The sequence below is a fragment of the Oncorhynchus masou genome, chromosome 10, assembly GCF_036934945.1.
Source record: "Oncorhynchus masou masou isolate Uvic2021 chromosome 10, UVic_Omas_1.1, whole genome shotgun sequence".
Lineage (NCBI taxonomy): Eukaryota > Metazoa > Chordata > Actinopteri > Salmoniformes > Salmonidae > Oncorhynchus > Oncorhynchus masou.
Genome location: NC_088221.1, coordinates 29,449,364 through 29,463,763, shown reverse-complemented (window position 1 = coordinate 29,463,763; position 14,400 = coordinate 29,449,364).

Below are 14,400 nucleotides of genomic sequence, written 5' to 3'. Positions count from 1 at the left end.
CACCCTTGTCGAGTAAACTTCACTCCCTCTGCTTTTGGCTCAATAACTCTCCATAACTGTTTCATAATGCTCTATTCTCCATGTTTCTGTTTTTTTTCCACACACACAAACACATTTATGCACACACCACACGCACGAGAATACACACAAACCTCCCTTCCCTTTGTTGATGATGTCAAATTAATTGAGACGCCCCCAGCGGTCCCAGTTCAACAGCTCATTTTCAGCTCTCCCTCTGGCCACCTGCTCCCAGATACACACACACGCCTGGGGCTAGGTTAGGGCTTTCTGCAGGTAGCGGGGTCTTTTCACTGGCATGGACAATAGCTGCTAATTTAAACAGGAGTGTGAAAGGGGGATCGAGGAGAGCGGAGAGAAGCTTTGGGGAGGAGAAGAGAGGAAGGTGCAAATGTGCAATTGACTAGAGGCTTTAATTGGACATGTGATAGACGTGTTTGATTGTGTTTTGCACTTTCTTTGAGCGTCTGATCTTTCATCCATTCTCCAGCCCACTTGGCCCTGTCTCCTCCCCCTCACCAGTCCTCCACTCATATCTGTATTTGATCTGTCTTTTAGTGTCGACTACCCTAACCCTACAGCTCACCCTAACCCTACAGCTCATCCTAACCCTACAGCTCACCCTAACCCTACAGCTCACCCTAACCCTACAGCTCACCCTAACCCTACAGCTCACCCTAACCCTACAGCTCACCCTAACCCTACAGCTCACCCTAAACCTGCAGCTCACCCTAACCCTACAGCTCACCCTAACCCTACAGCTCACCCTAACCCTGCAGCTCACCCTAACCCTACAGCTCACCCTAACCCTACAGCTCACCCTAACCCTACAGCTCACCCTAACCCTACAGCTCACCCTAACCCTACAGCTCACCCTAAACCTGCAGCTCACCCTAACCCTACAGCTCACCCTAACCCTACAGCTCACCCTAACCCTGCAGCTCACCCTAACCCTACAGCTCACCCTAACCCTACAGCTCACCCTAACCCTACAGCTCACCCTAACCCTACAGCTCACCCTAACCCTACAGCTCACCCTAACCCTACAGCCCACCCTAACCCTACAGCTCACCCTAACCCTACAGCTCACCCTAACCCTGCAGCTCACCCTAACCCTACAGCCCACCCTAACCCTACAGCTCACCCTAACCCTACAGCTCACCCTAACCCTACAGCTCACCCTAACCCTGCAGCTCACCCTAACCCTGCAGCTCACCCTAACCCTACAGCTCACCCTAACCCTACAGCTCACCCTAACCCTACAGCTCACCCTAACCTTGCAGCTCACCCTAACCCTACAGCTCACCCTAACCCTACAGCTCACCCTAACCCTACAGCTCACCCTAACCCTGCAGCTCACCCTAACCCTGCAGCTCACCCTAACCCTACAGCTCACCCTAACCCTACAGCTCACCCTAACCCTACAGCTCACCCTAACCCTGCAGCTCACCCTAACCCTGCAGCTCACCCTAACCCTGCAGCTCACCCTAACCCTACAGCTCACCCTAACCCTACAGCTCACCCTAACCCTACAGCTCACCCTAACCCTACAGCTCACCCTAACCCTACAGCCCACCCTAACCCTACAGCCCACCCTAACCCTACAGCCCACCCTAACCCTACAGCTCACCCTAACCCTGCAGCTCACCCTAACCCTACAGCTCACCCTAACCCTACAGCTCACCCTAACCCTACAGCTCACCCTAACCCTACAGCTCACCCTAACCCTACAGCTCACCCTAACCCTACAGCCCACCCTAACCCTACAGCCCACCCTAACCCTACAGCTCACCCTAAACCTGCAGCTCACCCTAACCCTACAGCCCACCCTAACCCTACAGCTCACCCTAACCCTGCAGCTCACCCTAACCCTACAGCTCACCCTAACCCTACAGCTCACCCTAACCCTACAGCTCACCCTAACCCTACAGCTCACCCTAACCCTGCAGCTCACCCTAACCCTACAGCTCACCCTAACCCTACAGCTCACCCTAACCCTACAGCTCACCCTAACCCTACAGCTCACCCTAACCCTACAGCTCACTCTAACCCTGGATACATCAGTCTTTATCTGGGATGTTGTTCCTCACTGGATGCTGAAAGTCCACTGCAGCTTTTAGACCACAGCTGGTGCACATGTTTTATAGTTTCTGTGTTTATTGCTCAGGGAATGGTATCCTCCTCTCTCTCTCTCTCTCTCTCTCTCTCTCTCTCTCCCTCTCTCTCTCAAATAACCACACCACTCCGGAAAACCTCTGGTTTCACCCTCCTTAATTTGTAGAGATCTCTTAGCGCCACTCGTCCAAGTAGAGATGTGAGTGAAAAACAGTGACTCTGCCAAACTCTAGAGGGCGCTACAGTGGCACGACACTGTACAGAATCGAAGGGAGTCTCAAGTCAAGCGATACAGAACAAGTGATATTCTGTTTTTGTTCACCAGGGTTTCCCTAACTCGGTCCTGAGGCCCCCCCTGGGTGCAGGAGTTTGAGAAACCCTGATGTATACAATACTATGAGTCACTGTTAGAGATGAGGCTCACTGATGTCCTCTCCCCGTCCGTGCATGTTATAGGCTAAATCTATCCACATAGAATTACCAACACACTTTAACGGATTTATCAATAGCTAAAGGGAGTATTGCCATTCAAGTGTAACCCTCTGCCTTGGGCAACCCCCAACCCCTCTTTTCCTCGCTTTCTCTCTCTCTTCTCCATCCTTCCTTTCTTTTATTCTCCTACTCTCTCCTTTCTTCTATAAGTTTATCATTTATTCTCTTCTCTTATGTCCCCCTCCTTCTCCAGCTTGGCTGGGGTGTTATTGTCAGATTGATGGTCTCAGTGAGTTATAAGGATCACTATGGTGACCTGAGATGACCCCAGGCTCACTCCAAATCAATCCGTTATTCCATCACACCAATCTCTCTGCTCATCTCGTTCTCGCTCGCTCCCTCTCTCTCTCCACCTCTCTTTCTCTGACTTTGTCTCCACCCCTCCCATACACCACACCTCTCTCCCCATCGTTCAATAAATCAGCGGGAGCCATCTCAGCCACATCAACATTTAAAATAAACAAATTCTACTTTCTTCTCTTGGTGGAGTTGAATGAATTCTATCTAGGGTTTTCTCTTTGTGATTTCTCTATAGCCCCCCAAACCCTTTACCTTGTTCCCATGTAGCATGGAGGATATCCCAAAGCCCCCTGAGACAAGAGGCAGGAAGAATTAAATAGGATTGGTGACTGGAGAGGAGTTAGTGATAATGGCTCTGGTGATGGTGTGTGTGTCACACCTTCTGGTTTTGTGTGTGTGTGTGTGTGTGTGTGTATGTGTGTGTGTGTGTGTGCGTGCGTGCGTCTGTGTGCGTGCGTGTGTGAGTGCGTGTTCATACGTGTGTGTGTGTGTTGTTGCACCTGAGTGCCTAATGGTTTGTGAGTTGCACCTGCTGATTGTGAATGGAAACCTATCTGAACAAAAGCTCACTAATGAGAGAATGCAGCAGGATATGTTAATCCGGTGATTCAACGGTTTTATCATGGAAATATCCCATTGATTTACAGACAATGATGAAGGCTGCTTTCTGTGGAATATGTTTAATTTAACCCTCCTCTCTCCCTCCCTCCCTCTAGGTCATGTCACCTGAGGATGGTACCAACATTATAAGCTGCAGAAGGTTTCAGAAGGATCAGACGATAACAGAGCAACTAGAATGAGAGGTGAGATTAACCTGGCTCTGAACACATTACAGAACCACTGACAAGAACAGAGGGATGGGATTTACATCAGCTCAGGGGAGACAGGACTGAAGAGAAGAGGAGAATTAGAGAAAAATAATGAAAGACAAGGCCAAGAAATAGAGGGAGTCTTTGCCACACATGTTGAACAGAATCAGAATCAAATGAGGGTGACAGACAACGCCAGTCCATATCTACTACTACACTGTAAACCCCAATGTGTTGTCATTACTCAAAACGTTTGAAGAAACCTGTTGTACTTAATATATCTCAGTACAGTTACTTACTGTAAAGTGATTTTGTGGTCATTGCTCAAACCAATAGAGTTACTGTGACACTGTCGCTGTCCAGATCCATAGACATTAATAATGACTTTTCATTCATTGTTCAACTTACTAGAAGTATTTGAGTTAAGAATGCCTTATGGTTTACAGTGTACACAATAACTATATCAATGAAGTGGAAGTGTCATATCATATTAGGTGTTTAATTTCTTTCCTGGTAGAAATGTGTGTTGGTGTTCTTGCTTTATTCTGCGCTTCCAGAGCAGAAAGAGGAATAAACATGGCAGAGAAAGAACAAAGGAGTAACAACACTGCTCTTCTATTTTATATTCAGCGTGATGGCAGCCAGCTGTCTGTGTTAACACACACACACACACACACACACACCCTCCCGCCGTGTCTAACGAGCGTAGCCGTGTTAGAGCAGGGGCATTAAGATGTTGTAATTTTGGGGATAATTAGTTGGCCTGTCACTTTTATGGCTGTACCTCGCTGGCTCTGTTACGGGCCTTAGAGACCTACTGTGCCCTAGTGTGGGTGTGCCTGTGCATGTGTGTATGTGTATGTCTGTGTCTGTGAGTGTGTGTATCTGTGTATCTGTCTGTGTGTGTGTCTGTGAGTGTGTGTATCTGTGTGTGTGTCTGTGAATGTATGTGTATGTCTGTGTCTGTGAGTGTGTGTATCTGTGTATCTGTCTGTGTGTGTGTCTGTGAGTGTGTGTATCTGTGTGTGTGTCTGTGAATGTATGTCTGTGTCTGTGAGTCTCTGTGAGTGTGTGTATCCGTGTATCTGTCTGTGTATCTGTCTGTGTGTGTGTGTCTGTGTGTCTATGTGAGTGTGAGTGTGTGTGTGTGTGTGTGTGTGTGTGTGTGTGTGTGTGTGTGTGTGTGTGTGTGTGTGTGTGTGTGTGTGTGTGTGTGTGTGTGTGTGTGTGTGTGTGTATATAAGTATTTAACTAGTAAGAGCTGTATTCTATCTGTTCGATAGCCTTGATTCGAACCCTTTTTACAGCTGCTAGAGTTTGGCCTTTTTGCATATAGATTGAAAGTCCTCATTTTTTAAACATGTAAAGTAAAGGCCATTGTAACTTTCACTAATCATTTCTGAATTAATGATTTCTCCATTCAGGATGAATAAGGAATTAACTTGACTCATCTGTAAAAATGTATAAGGCTGAATGGTTTGATTACATTCCTAAAGTTAGAATTTTGACACACTATTATTCAGTCTAAAACACAGTAAGTGCTACTTCTTCTCAGCATGATGCTTATAAAGTCAATTGCCTATGTAATCTTATTAACTCCAACTTAAATGATATATAAAACTATTCACTGCAGTTTTATGTATGCCGACAGTGTTTCAACCCCCCCCACACACACACACACACACACACACACACACACACACACACACACACACACACACACACACACACACACACACACACACACACACACACACACACACACACACACACACACACAGGACCTGAGTTTGCTGTTAAAAACACTCAACAATTACTCAGTGAACACAATACACAGTCACAGTGTTCAGGAGAGAGGAGTTGGCAGCTAGAGGAAGTCTGAGTGCAATTTCCTCTTTATGAGAAACAGAGGGAGTCCTGAGGCTTGCGGAGGGGAAGAAAGGAGGGAGGAAAGAAAGAGGGGAAGAAATTGTTGAGTGTTTTTAATTCAGGCGATCTATCATCCTTCAAAGCTTCTGCAGTGCGTCAGTCACTGAAGGTTTTAAACTGTGTTTACTGGCCCCACTCCATTAGCTTGTTCAGGCTGCTATTACTCATTACCCTCCACACACCCACACACACACAGACACACACGTTCACACACACATACACAACATATACACACACATGCATGCACCCATGCAAACACACACACAAAGCACCATTATTCAGTGTTCTACAGGAGAACAGAAGTAATTGAATTACTCTTTACTCACACAGTAAACTCAGGGAGGACTGAACTGGCTGTTTCCTGATTCACTTCATCAAATGACGCCACTCAGCCCGCAGCCTTGACACACACGCGGGCACTAACGCACGCACACAAACAACCAGGTCCTCTAAACTTCCTGAGAGGGAAGAGGTCTCACTTGCCGTCTCTGTTTGTTTAAAGCCCTATCAAGTGAACGAGTGAGTGTGTGTTAGTGTGTGAAAGAGTGTAAGTGTGATTGGTGACTGGTGTTGTGACTGGGGATGTACTAGCAGGGTTGTAGTCTCAGCGTTAAAGGATGGATGAGTAACAGCAGACACCAAAGAGAGAGAAGGAGAGAGGCCTGCATTAGCCCTCTCAAAGACAAATCCTTCAGCTCAGGACTTTGTATATCAATCCTTTCCCATTGCCTTCTGAAGGGAGAAATGTTCCAAACTCAAACAATCTCCTCTCCCTTCCTTTGGTCTCTCCTAGTCTTTCCCCTGAGCAGCTGTGGATGGTGTGGGTACATGTGACACCTCTCTCTCCACCTACTGTACTGCTATTGCTGAATTACTGCTGTATGTGCCAGTGTAATAAGTCAGTAACACAGGCCAGATGGAAACACAGGAGATGCTGGGAGGTACAGTTACCCTGGGAGTCTTATAATCTGTCTGACAGAAAAAAGTGTAGGGTAGAAGTGTTGTTGTCTGACCGGTATAGAACCTTGATTCATCTTTAAGCTTCATAAGCTTAAAACAAAAATCGCAAAAACAACTTTCTATCACTGGATTCAAACTTGCACCCTTTGGAATCACAGGCAGTTGCTTACAGCCATCCGCCATCCCCGTCAACAACACCCTAACAAAACAGAAACCTACTTGAAGGTAACAGTGCTCACTGTTTCCCCTAGTGACCAGTTTCCACGTCAACTCCCGACGTCCACAGACATGGATGGACGTGGAGTAATGACTTGTATCACGGGTGACCTGGCTGCTCTACACACCCACATACAGACTCCTGTCTCTACACACACACATACAGACTCCTGTCTCTACACACCCACATACAGACTCCTGTCTCTACACACCCACATACAGACTCCTGTCTCTACACACCCACATACAGACTCCTGTCTCTACACACACACATACAGACTCCTGTCTCTACACACCCACATACAGACTCCTGTCTCTACACACCCACATACAGACTCCTGTCTCTACACACCCACATACAGACTCCTGTCTCTACACACACACATACAGACTCCTGTCTCTACACACCCACATACAGACTCCTGTCTCTACACACACACATACAGACTCCTGTCTCTACACACACACATACAGACTCCTGTCTCTACACACCCACATACAGACTCCTGTCTCTACACACCCACATACAGACTCCTGTCTCTACACACCCACATACAGACTCCTGTCTCTACACACACACATACAGACTCCTGTCTCTACACACCCACATACAGACTCCTGTCTCTACACACCCACATACAGACTCCTGTCTCTACACACCCACATACAGACTCCTGTCTCTACACACCCACATACAGACTCCTGTCTCTACACGCCCACATACAGACTCCTGTCTCTACACACCCACATACAGACTCCTGTCTCTACACACACACATACAGACTCCTGTCTCTACACACCCACATACAGACTCCTGTCTCTACACACCCACATACAGACTCCTGTCTCTACACACCCACATACAGACTCCTGTCTCTACACACCCACATACAGACTCCTGTCTCTACACACACACATACAGACTCCTGTCTCTACACACCCACATACAGACTCCTGTCTCTACACACACACAGACTCCTGTCTCTACACACCCACATACAGACTTCTGTCTCTACACACCCACATACAGACTCCTGTCTCTACACACACACATACAGACTCCTGTCTCTACACACCCACATACAGACTCCTGTCTCTACACACCCACATACAGACTCCTGTCTCTACACACCCACACAGACTCCTGTCTCTACAGACTCCTGTCTCTACACACCCACATACAGACTCCTGTCTCTACATGCCCACATACAGACTCCTGTCTCTACACACCCACATACAGACTCCTGTCTCTACACGCCCACATACAGACTCCTGTTTCTACACACCCACATACAGACTCCTGTCTCTACACACACACATACAGACTCCTGTCTCTACACACCCACATACAGACTCCTGTCTCTACACACCCACATACAGACTCCTGTCTCTACACACACACATACAGACTCCTGTCTCTACACACCCACATACAGACTCCTGTCTCTACAGGCCCACATACAGACTCCTGTCTCTACACACCCACATACAGACTCCTGTCTCTACACACACACACAAACAGACTCCTGTCTCTACACACCCACATACAGACTCCTGTCTCTACACACCCACATACAGACTCGTGTCTCTACACACCCACATACAGACTCCTGTCTCTACACACCCACATACAGACTCCTGTCTCTACACACCCACATACAGACTCCTGTCTCTACACACACACGAACATACACACTCATGTCTGTCACACCCTGTTCTGTTTCACCTGTCTTTGTGATTGACTCCACCCCCTCCAAGTGTTGCCCATCTTCCCCATTATCCCCTGTGTACTTATACCTGTGTTCTCTATTTGTCTGTTGCCAGTACGTCTTGTTTGTTGAAGTCAACCAGCATTTTGTGTCTCAGCCCCTGTTTTTTCCAGTCTCTCTTTTCTAGCCCTGCTGGTTTTGACCCTTGCCTGTCCTGACTCCGAGCCCACCTGCCTGACCACTCTACCTGACCCTGACCCTGACCCGGAGCCTGCCTGCCAACCTGTACTTTTGCCCCCCTCTGGATTATTGACCTCTGCCTTACCCTGACCCTTTGCCTGCCTGCCGCCCGGTACCGTTGCCCCACCTCTGATTTACTGACCCCTGCCCTCCTTGACCTGTCTATTGCCTGCCCCTGTTGGAATATGAAACTATTGTTTATTCGATGTGGTCTGCATCTGGATCTTACCTGTCTATATATTTTCTACATTTGACATTTTAGTCATTTAGCAGATGCTCTTATCCAGAGCGACTTACAATTAGCGCATTCATCTTAAGATAGCTAGGTAGGACAACCACATATCACAGGCATAGAAAGTAATTTTTGGTCAAAAAATGTAGCTGTCAGTAGAGTCACAGCTAGAAGAAGGGGTGGGGTGGGGGGTGCTGTGGTGCAAGTGCTGCTTAAGAGTATAAAACAATATAATATACCAGCACCAGTCATAAGTTTGGACACACCTACTCATTCCAGGGCTTTTCTTATTTTTTTTTTTTACTATTTTCTACATTGTAGAATAATAGTGAAGATATCAAAACTATGAAATAACATGTGTAGAAACCAAAAAGTGTTAAACAAATCAAATTATATTTTAGATTTTAGATTCTTCAAAGCAGCCACCCTTTGCCAGGCTGTATCACATCCGGCCGTGATTGGTCGCATAGGGCAACGCACAATTGGCCCAGCGTCGTCGGGGTTTGGCCGGAGTAGGCCGTCATTGCAAATAAGAATTAGTTCTTAACTGACTTGATGTCAGCTTTGCACACTCTTGGAGTTCTCATAACCATTTTCATAAGAAATGCATTTCCAACAGTCTTGAAGGCGTCACCACATATGCTGAGCACTTGTTGGCTGCTTTTCCTTCACTCTGCGATCCAACTCATGCCAAACCATCTCAATTGGGTTGAGGTCGGGTGAATGTGGGGCCAGGTCATCTGATGCAGCACTCCATCACTCTCCTTCTTTGTGAAATAGCCCTTACACAGCCTGGAGGTGTGTTGGGTCATTGTCTTGTTGAAAAACAGAATGTAGTCCAACTAAGCGCAAACCAGATGGGATGGCCTATCGCTGCAGAATGCTGTGGTAGCCATGCTGGTTAAGTGCGCCTTGAATTCTAAATAAATCACCAGCAAAGCACCCCCACACCATCACACCTCCTCCTCCATGATTCACGGTGGGAACCACAAATACAGAGATCATCCGTTTACCTACTCTGCGTCTCATAAAGACATGGTGGTTGGAACCAAAAATTGCACATTTGGACTTATCAGACCAAAGGACAGATTTCCACTGGTGTAATGTCCATTGCCTGTGTTTCTTGGCCCAAGCACATTTCTTCTTATTATTGGTGTCCTTTTAGTAGTGGTTTCTTTGCAGCAATTCGACCATGAAGGCCTGATTCACGCAATCTCCTCTGAACAGTTGATGTTGAGATGTGTCTGTTACTTAAACTCCGTGAAGCATTTATTTGGGCTGCAATGTGATGTGCAGTTAACTCTAATGAATTTATATTCTGCAATAGATGTAACTCTGGGTCTTCCTTTCCTGTGACAGATAGTTTAATCACAGTGCTTGATTGATTTTGCAACTGCAGTTGAAGAAACGTTCAAAGTTCTTGACATTTTCCGGATTGACTGACCTTCATGTCTTATAGTATAGATGGACTGCCATTTCTCTTTGCTTATCTAAGGTGTTCTTGCCATAATATGGACTTGGTCTTTTACCAAATAGGGATATCTTCTGTATACCACCCATACCTTGTCACAACGCCAATGATTGGCTCAAACGCATTAAGGAGGAAAGCAATTCCACAAATGAACTTTTAACAAGGCACACCTGTTAATTTAAATGCATTCCAGGTAACTACTCACTGAAGCTGGTTGAGAGAATGCCAAGTGGGTCCAAAGCTGTCATCAAGGCAAAGGGTGACTACTTTGAAGAATCTCAAATATAAAACATATTTTAATTTGTTTCACACCTTTTTGGTTGCTACATGATTCTGTTTTATTTCATATCCTACAATGTAGAAAATAGTTTAAAAAAAGAAAAACCTCGAATGAGTAGGTGTGTCCAAACTTTTGACTGGTACTGTATACATACAGTTTGAAGACGTGTGGTTTCAGATGTTTTTGGAAGATGGGCAGGGACTCTGCTGTCCTGGATTAGGATCTGGGAGGGGTAATGAGACACAACAAGACGTTAACGTTGAAGTGTTTTGGAAAGAAAAAAAATAAGGGATACAGGTCTATAGTTTTTGACGTGAGTTGAGTGTTGGTTTCTTGAGGAGGGTAGCAACAGGGGACATCAGAGGGGAAGCAGCCGGTGGTCAGGGAAGAGTTGATGAGGGAAATGAGGAATGGAGAAGGTCTCCAGAGATGGTCTGGAGAAAGGAGGAGGGGAGTGGGTCAGGCGGGCAGGTTGTTGGGCAGCCAGACATTACAAGTCGCAGGATGTCATCTGGAGAGAGAGGGGAGAAAAAGGTTAAGGGTAGTTCTGTGTGAGACCAGTAGACTCAATTGATTGAGTGAATGAGTAGCGGATGCCGTCAACCTTTTTTTCCAAAGCAGTTGACAAAATCGTCCTCGGAGAGGGAGGAGGGAGAGGGTGGAGGATTTTCAGAGGGAGGAGAAGGTTGAAAAGAGTTTCCTTGGGTTAGAGGCAGAATCTTGAAATTTAGAGTGGTAGAAAGTGGCTTTAGCAGTGGATACAGAGGAAGAGAAGGTAGAGTGGAAGGAGTGAACGGATGGTAGGTCCTCCAGAAGTTTCATTTTCCAAAATTTTTGCTCAGCTGCCGTCAGCCCTGTTCTGTAAGCTCGCAATCAGTCACTCAGCCACAGAGCAGGAGGTGAGGGCAGAGTCGGCCGGGAGGAAAGGGGACAGTGTGAGTCATAGGATGCGGAAAGGGAAGCGAGTTGGGTTGAAGAGGCTGAATCAGGAGACAGAAGGGAGAAGGATTTAGCAGAAGGGAGAGATGATAGGATAGAAGAGGAGAGAGTAGTGGTAGAGAGAGAGCAAGCGAAGATTGCAACGACGCATGAACATCTGGGTAGGGGCTGAGTGGTTAACAAGGATAGGCGTCCCTTCAACGGGACAGTTGTAATTCATGCAGTGCCGTGTGTATGTGGAGAAGTGTCTTTGTATGTGTAGAAATAACCCAGTCATGCTTGTAGCTGTCTTTGTTCAGAAGAACATCCCTTTATAATCTTAGACATTCTGAAGGCGACCAAGGCCAATAACCTCAGCCCTATACCCGCTGATCTAAGTTCAGTTTAGCGGTTTCCCCATAATGGTTTTGGGGGAGGAGGAGCTGATTGTCGATCTGTGCCTAAGGTCCAGTGTGTCCTGTGGACCATTATGGCCGACCTTGAGGTTCAAGGACACCACTGGTTCACAGACCATTCATCACTGACACACACACAGATAGGATCCTTACTCAGGGGTATGGAGGACACACGCAGACGCGACACACACACAGGCATGCACACGAACACACACACACACACATACTCCATCCTCCTCCACCTCCCTCTTCTCGCCTCAGCAGTGACCTTGGTCCAGTCTCAGACCTCCTACTGTAGATCATTTAGTTAGAGACTTTCAAACAAAGACTCAGATAGACAGATAATGACCTCATACAATTACACCCTCTGTAACAATATAGAGAGATACATGTGTCTCTCCCCTCTCTCTGTTACTCTCTCTCTCTCTCTCTCTCTCTCTCTCTCTCTCTCTCTCTCTCTCTCTCTCTCTCTCTCTCTCTCTCTCTCTCTCTCTCTCTCTCTCTCTCTCTCTCTCTCTCTCTCTCTCTCTCTCTCTCTCTCTCTCTCTCTCTCTCTCTCTCTCTCTCTCTCTCTCCTCCCTCCCTCCCTCCCTCCCTCCCTCCCTCACTGACTTCCAGGTGTGACCTTTGCCCCACTTCAGATGGCATAGACCACCAGAGGCCATTGACTAGTACACTGACTGACATTAACAGATCCCTGAGGATCTGTCTGTTGATCAGCTTGTGAAGTCAGTGAGGGGGTCAACAGGCGGGAGGCAGCTCTACCAATTCATCCTAAATCGACTGGTTTCTTAGAAAGACATGCACATGGACACACGAGCACACACACATGCACACACACACACGCCAGGCCTGTACATTCTTATCTCACACATAATCAACACTCAGTATCAGTTCTGGGGTTTTCCATTATTTGTCACATGGGAAGGCCTTGGTGTGTCTGCTTCTCGCCCGCTGTGAGACACGGCTGAATAAGCACAGCGGCGATCAGCTCGGTGTGTATTTGACAGATCATGTGAGTTGAATGTTACATCTGTCTAAAGCAGTGCGTTAACGGAACATCAACAACGACTCCAAGTGAGTTATGAGCTGTGCTCCTGACTTCCCCTATTCCTCTCTTTCCTGATTCTCTCTTGCTCCTTTTTCTACTTTCTCTCCCTTGTGTCCTCTCCTTGTTGTCATCTTGTCTTACCCCTCTGCTCTCCTTCTCTCTCCCATCTTGTTTTCTCTCTCACACCCCATCTGTAACCATCTGGGCTTTCACAGTGTCTGCTCGCTCAAGGTGAGATAAAATGTGTTTTGTGTGTGTGTGTGTGTGTGTGTGTGTGTGTTTGTGTGTGAGGGAAACATATAGACAGAGAGTAAAGTCTTGTCCTCTCTGTCAGAGCAGTGCTGCCACCCAGACCGTTACCTCACCTAGCACCATATAACTCTCACTGACTCAGTGGAAAAGATTCATCTAACACTTGCTATAAATGGGCAACAGTGTAGAGTACAGCTCAGGAAGAGTGCACTTTATATCTGCAAGGCTTTGTTTATCCATATTTGGTGGCATTATGATTTGCAGTTGTTTCTAGTGGTACTTCAATACAGATAGTGATAATTATGAATTGTTAATAAAAAGGTGTAATTGCGTGAATAAATCTACAGTACAGACACATACATGATGTCTCTCTCTCCCTCTCTCTCTCTCTCTGTCTGCTTGTCTCTTTCTCTCTGTCTGCTTGTCTCTTTCTCTCTGTCTGTCTCTCTCTCTTTCGCTCTGTCTGTCTCTCTCTCTTTCGCTCTGTCTGTCTCTCTCTCTTTCGCTCTGTCTGTCTCTCTCTCTCTCTTTTCTCTCACCCATGCACACACACACACACACACACACACACACACACACACACACACACACACACACACACACACACACACACACACAGAGCTACCCTGCGGAGGTGTTAATAGACTATAGATGTCTGAGGAGAAAATAGTGTCTTGTGGGTCTGAATCTGCTTCCAGTTCTGTCCTCTGAGGTGGTAATTCTATGGGGATACAGAGGAAACAGTACATGCTTAAGCATGCCACCTTTTAAACACATTAGATTAAACACAAGCCCAGACTTGATGAATTTATGTATTGTTATTTTATTTAACCTTTATTTAACTAGGCAAGTCATTGCCCAAACACATTATAAAATGATGACGCTGTAACATACAGGCAATGTTCTGTTGTTGCTACGTCCTCTTGCAAGGAAACCTAACCTCCTTCCTGTCTCACCCCCTGTATCATATGTCTCACCCTTGTCTCTCTGTC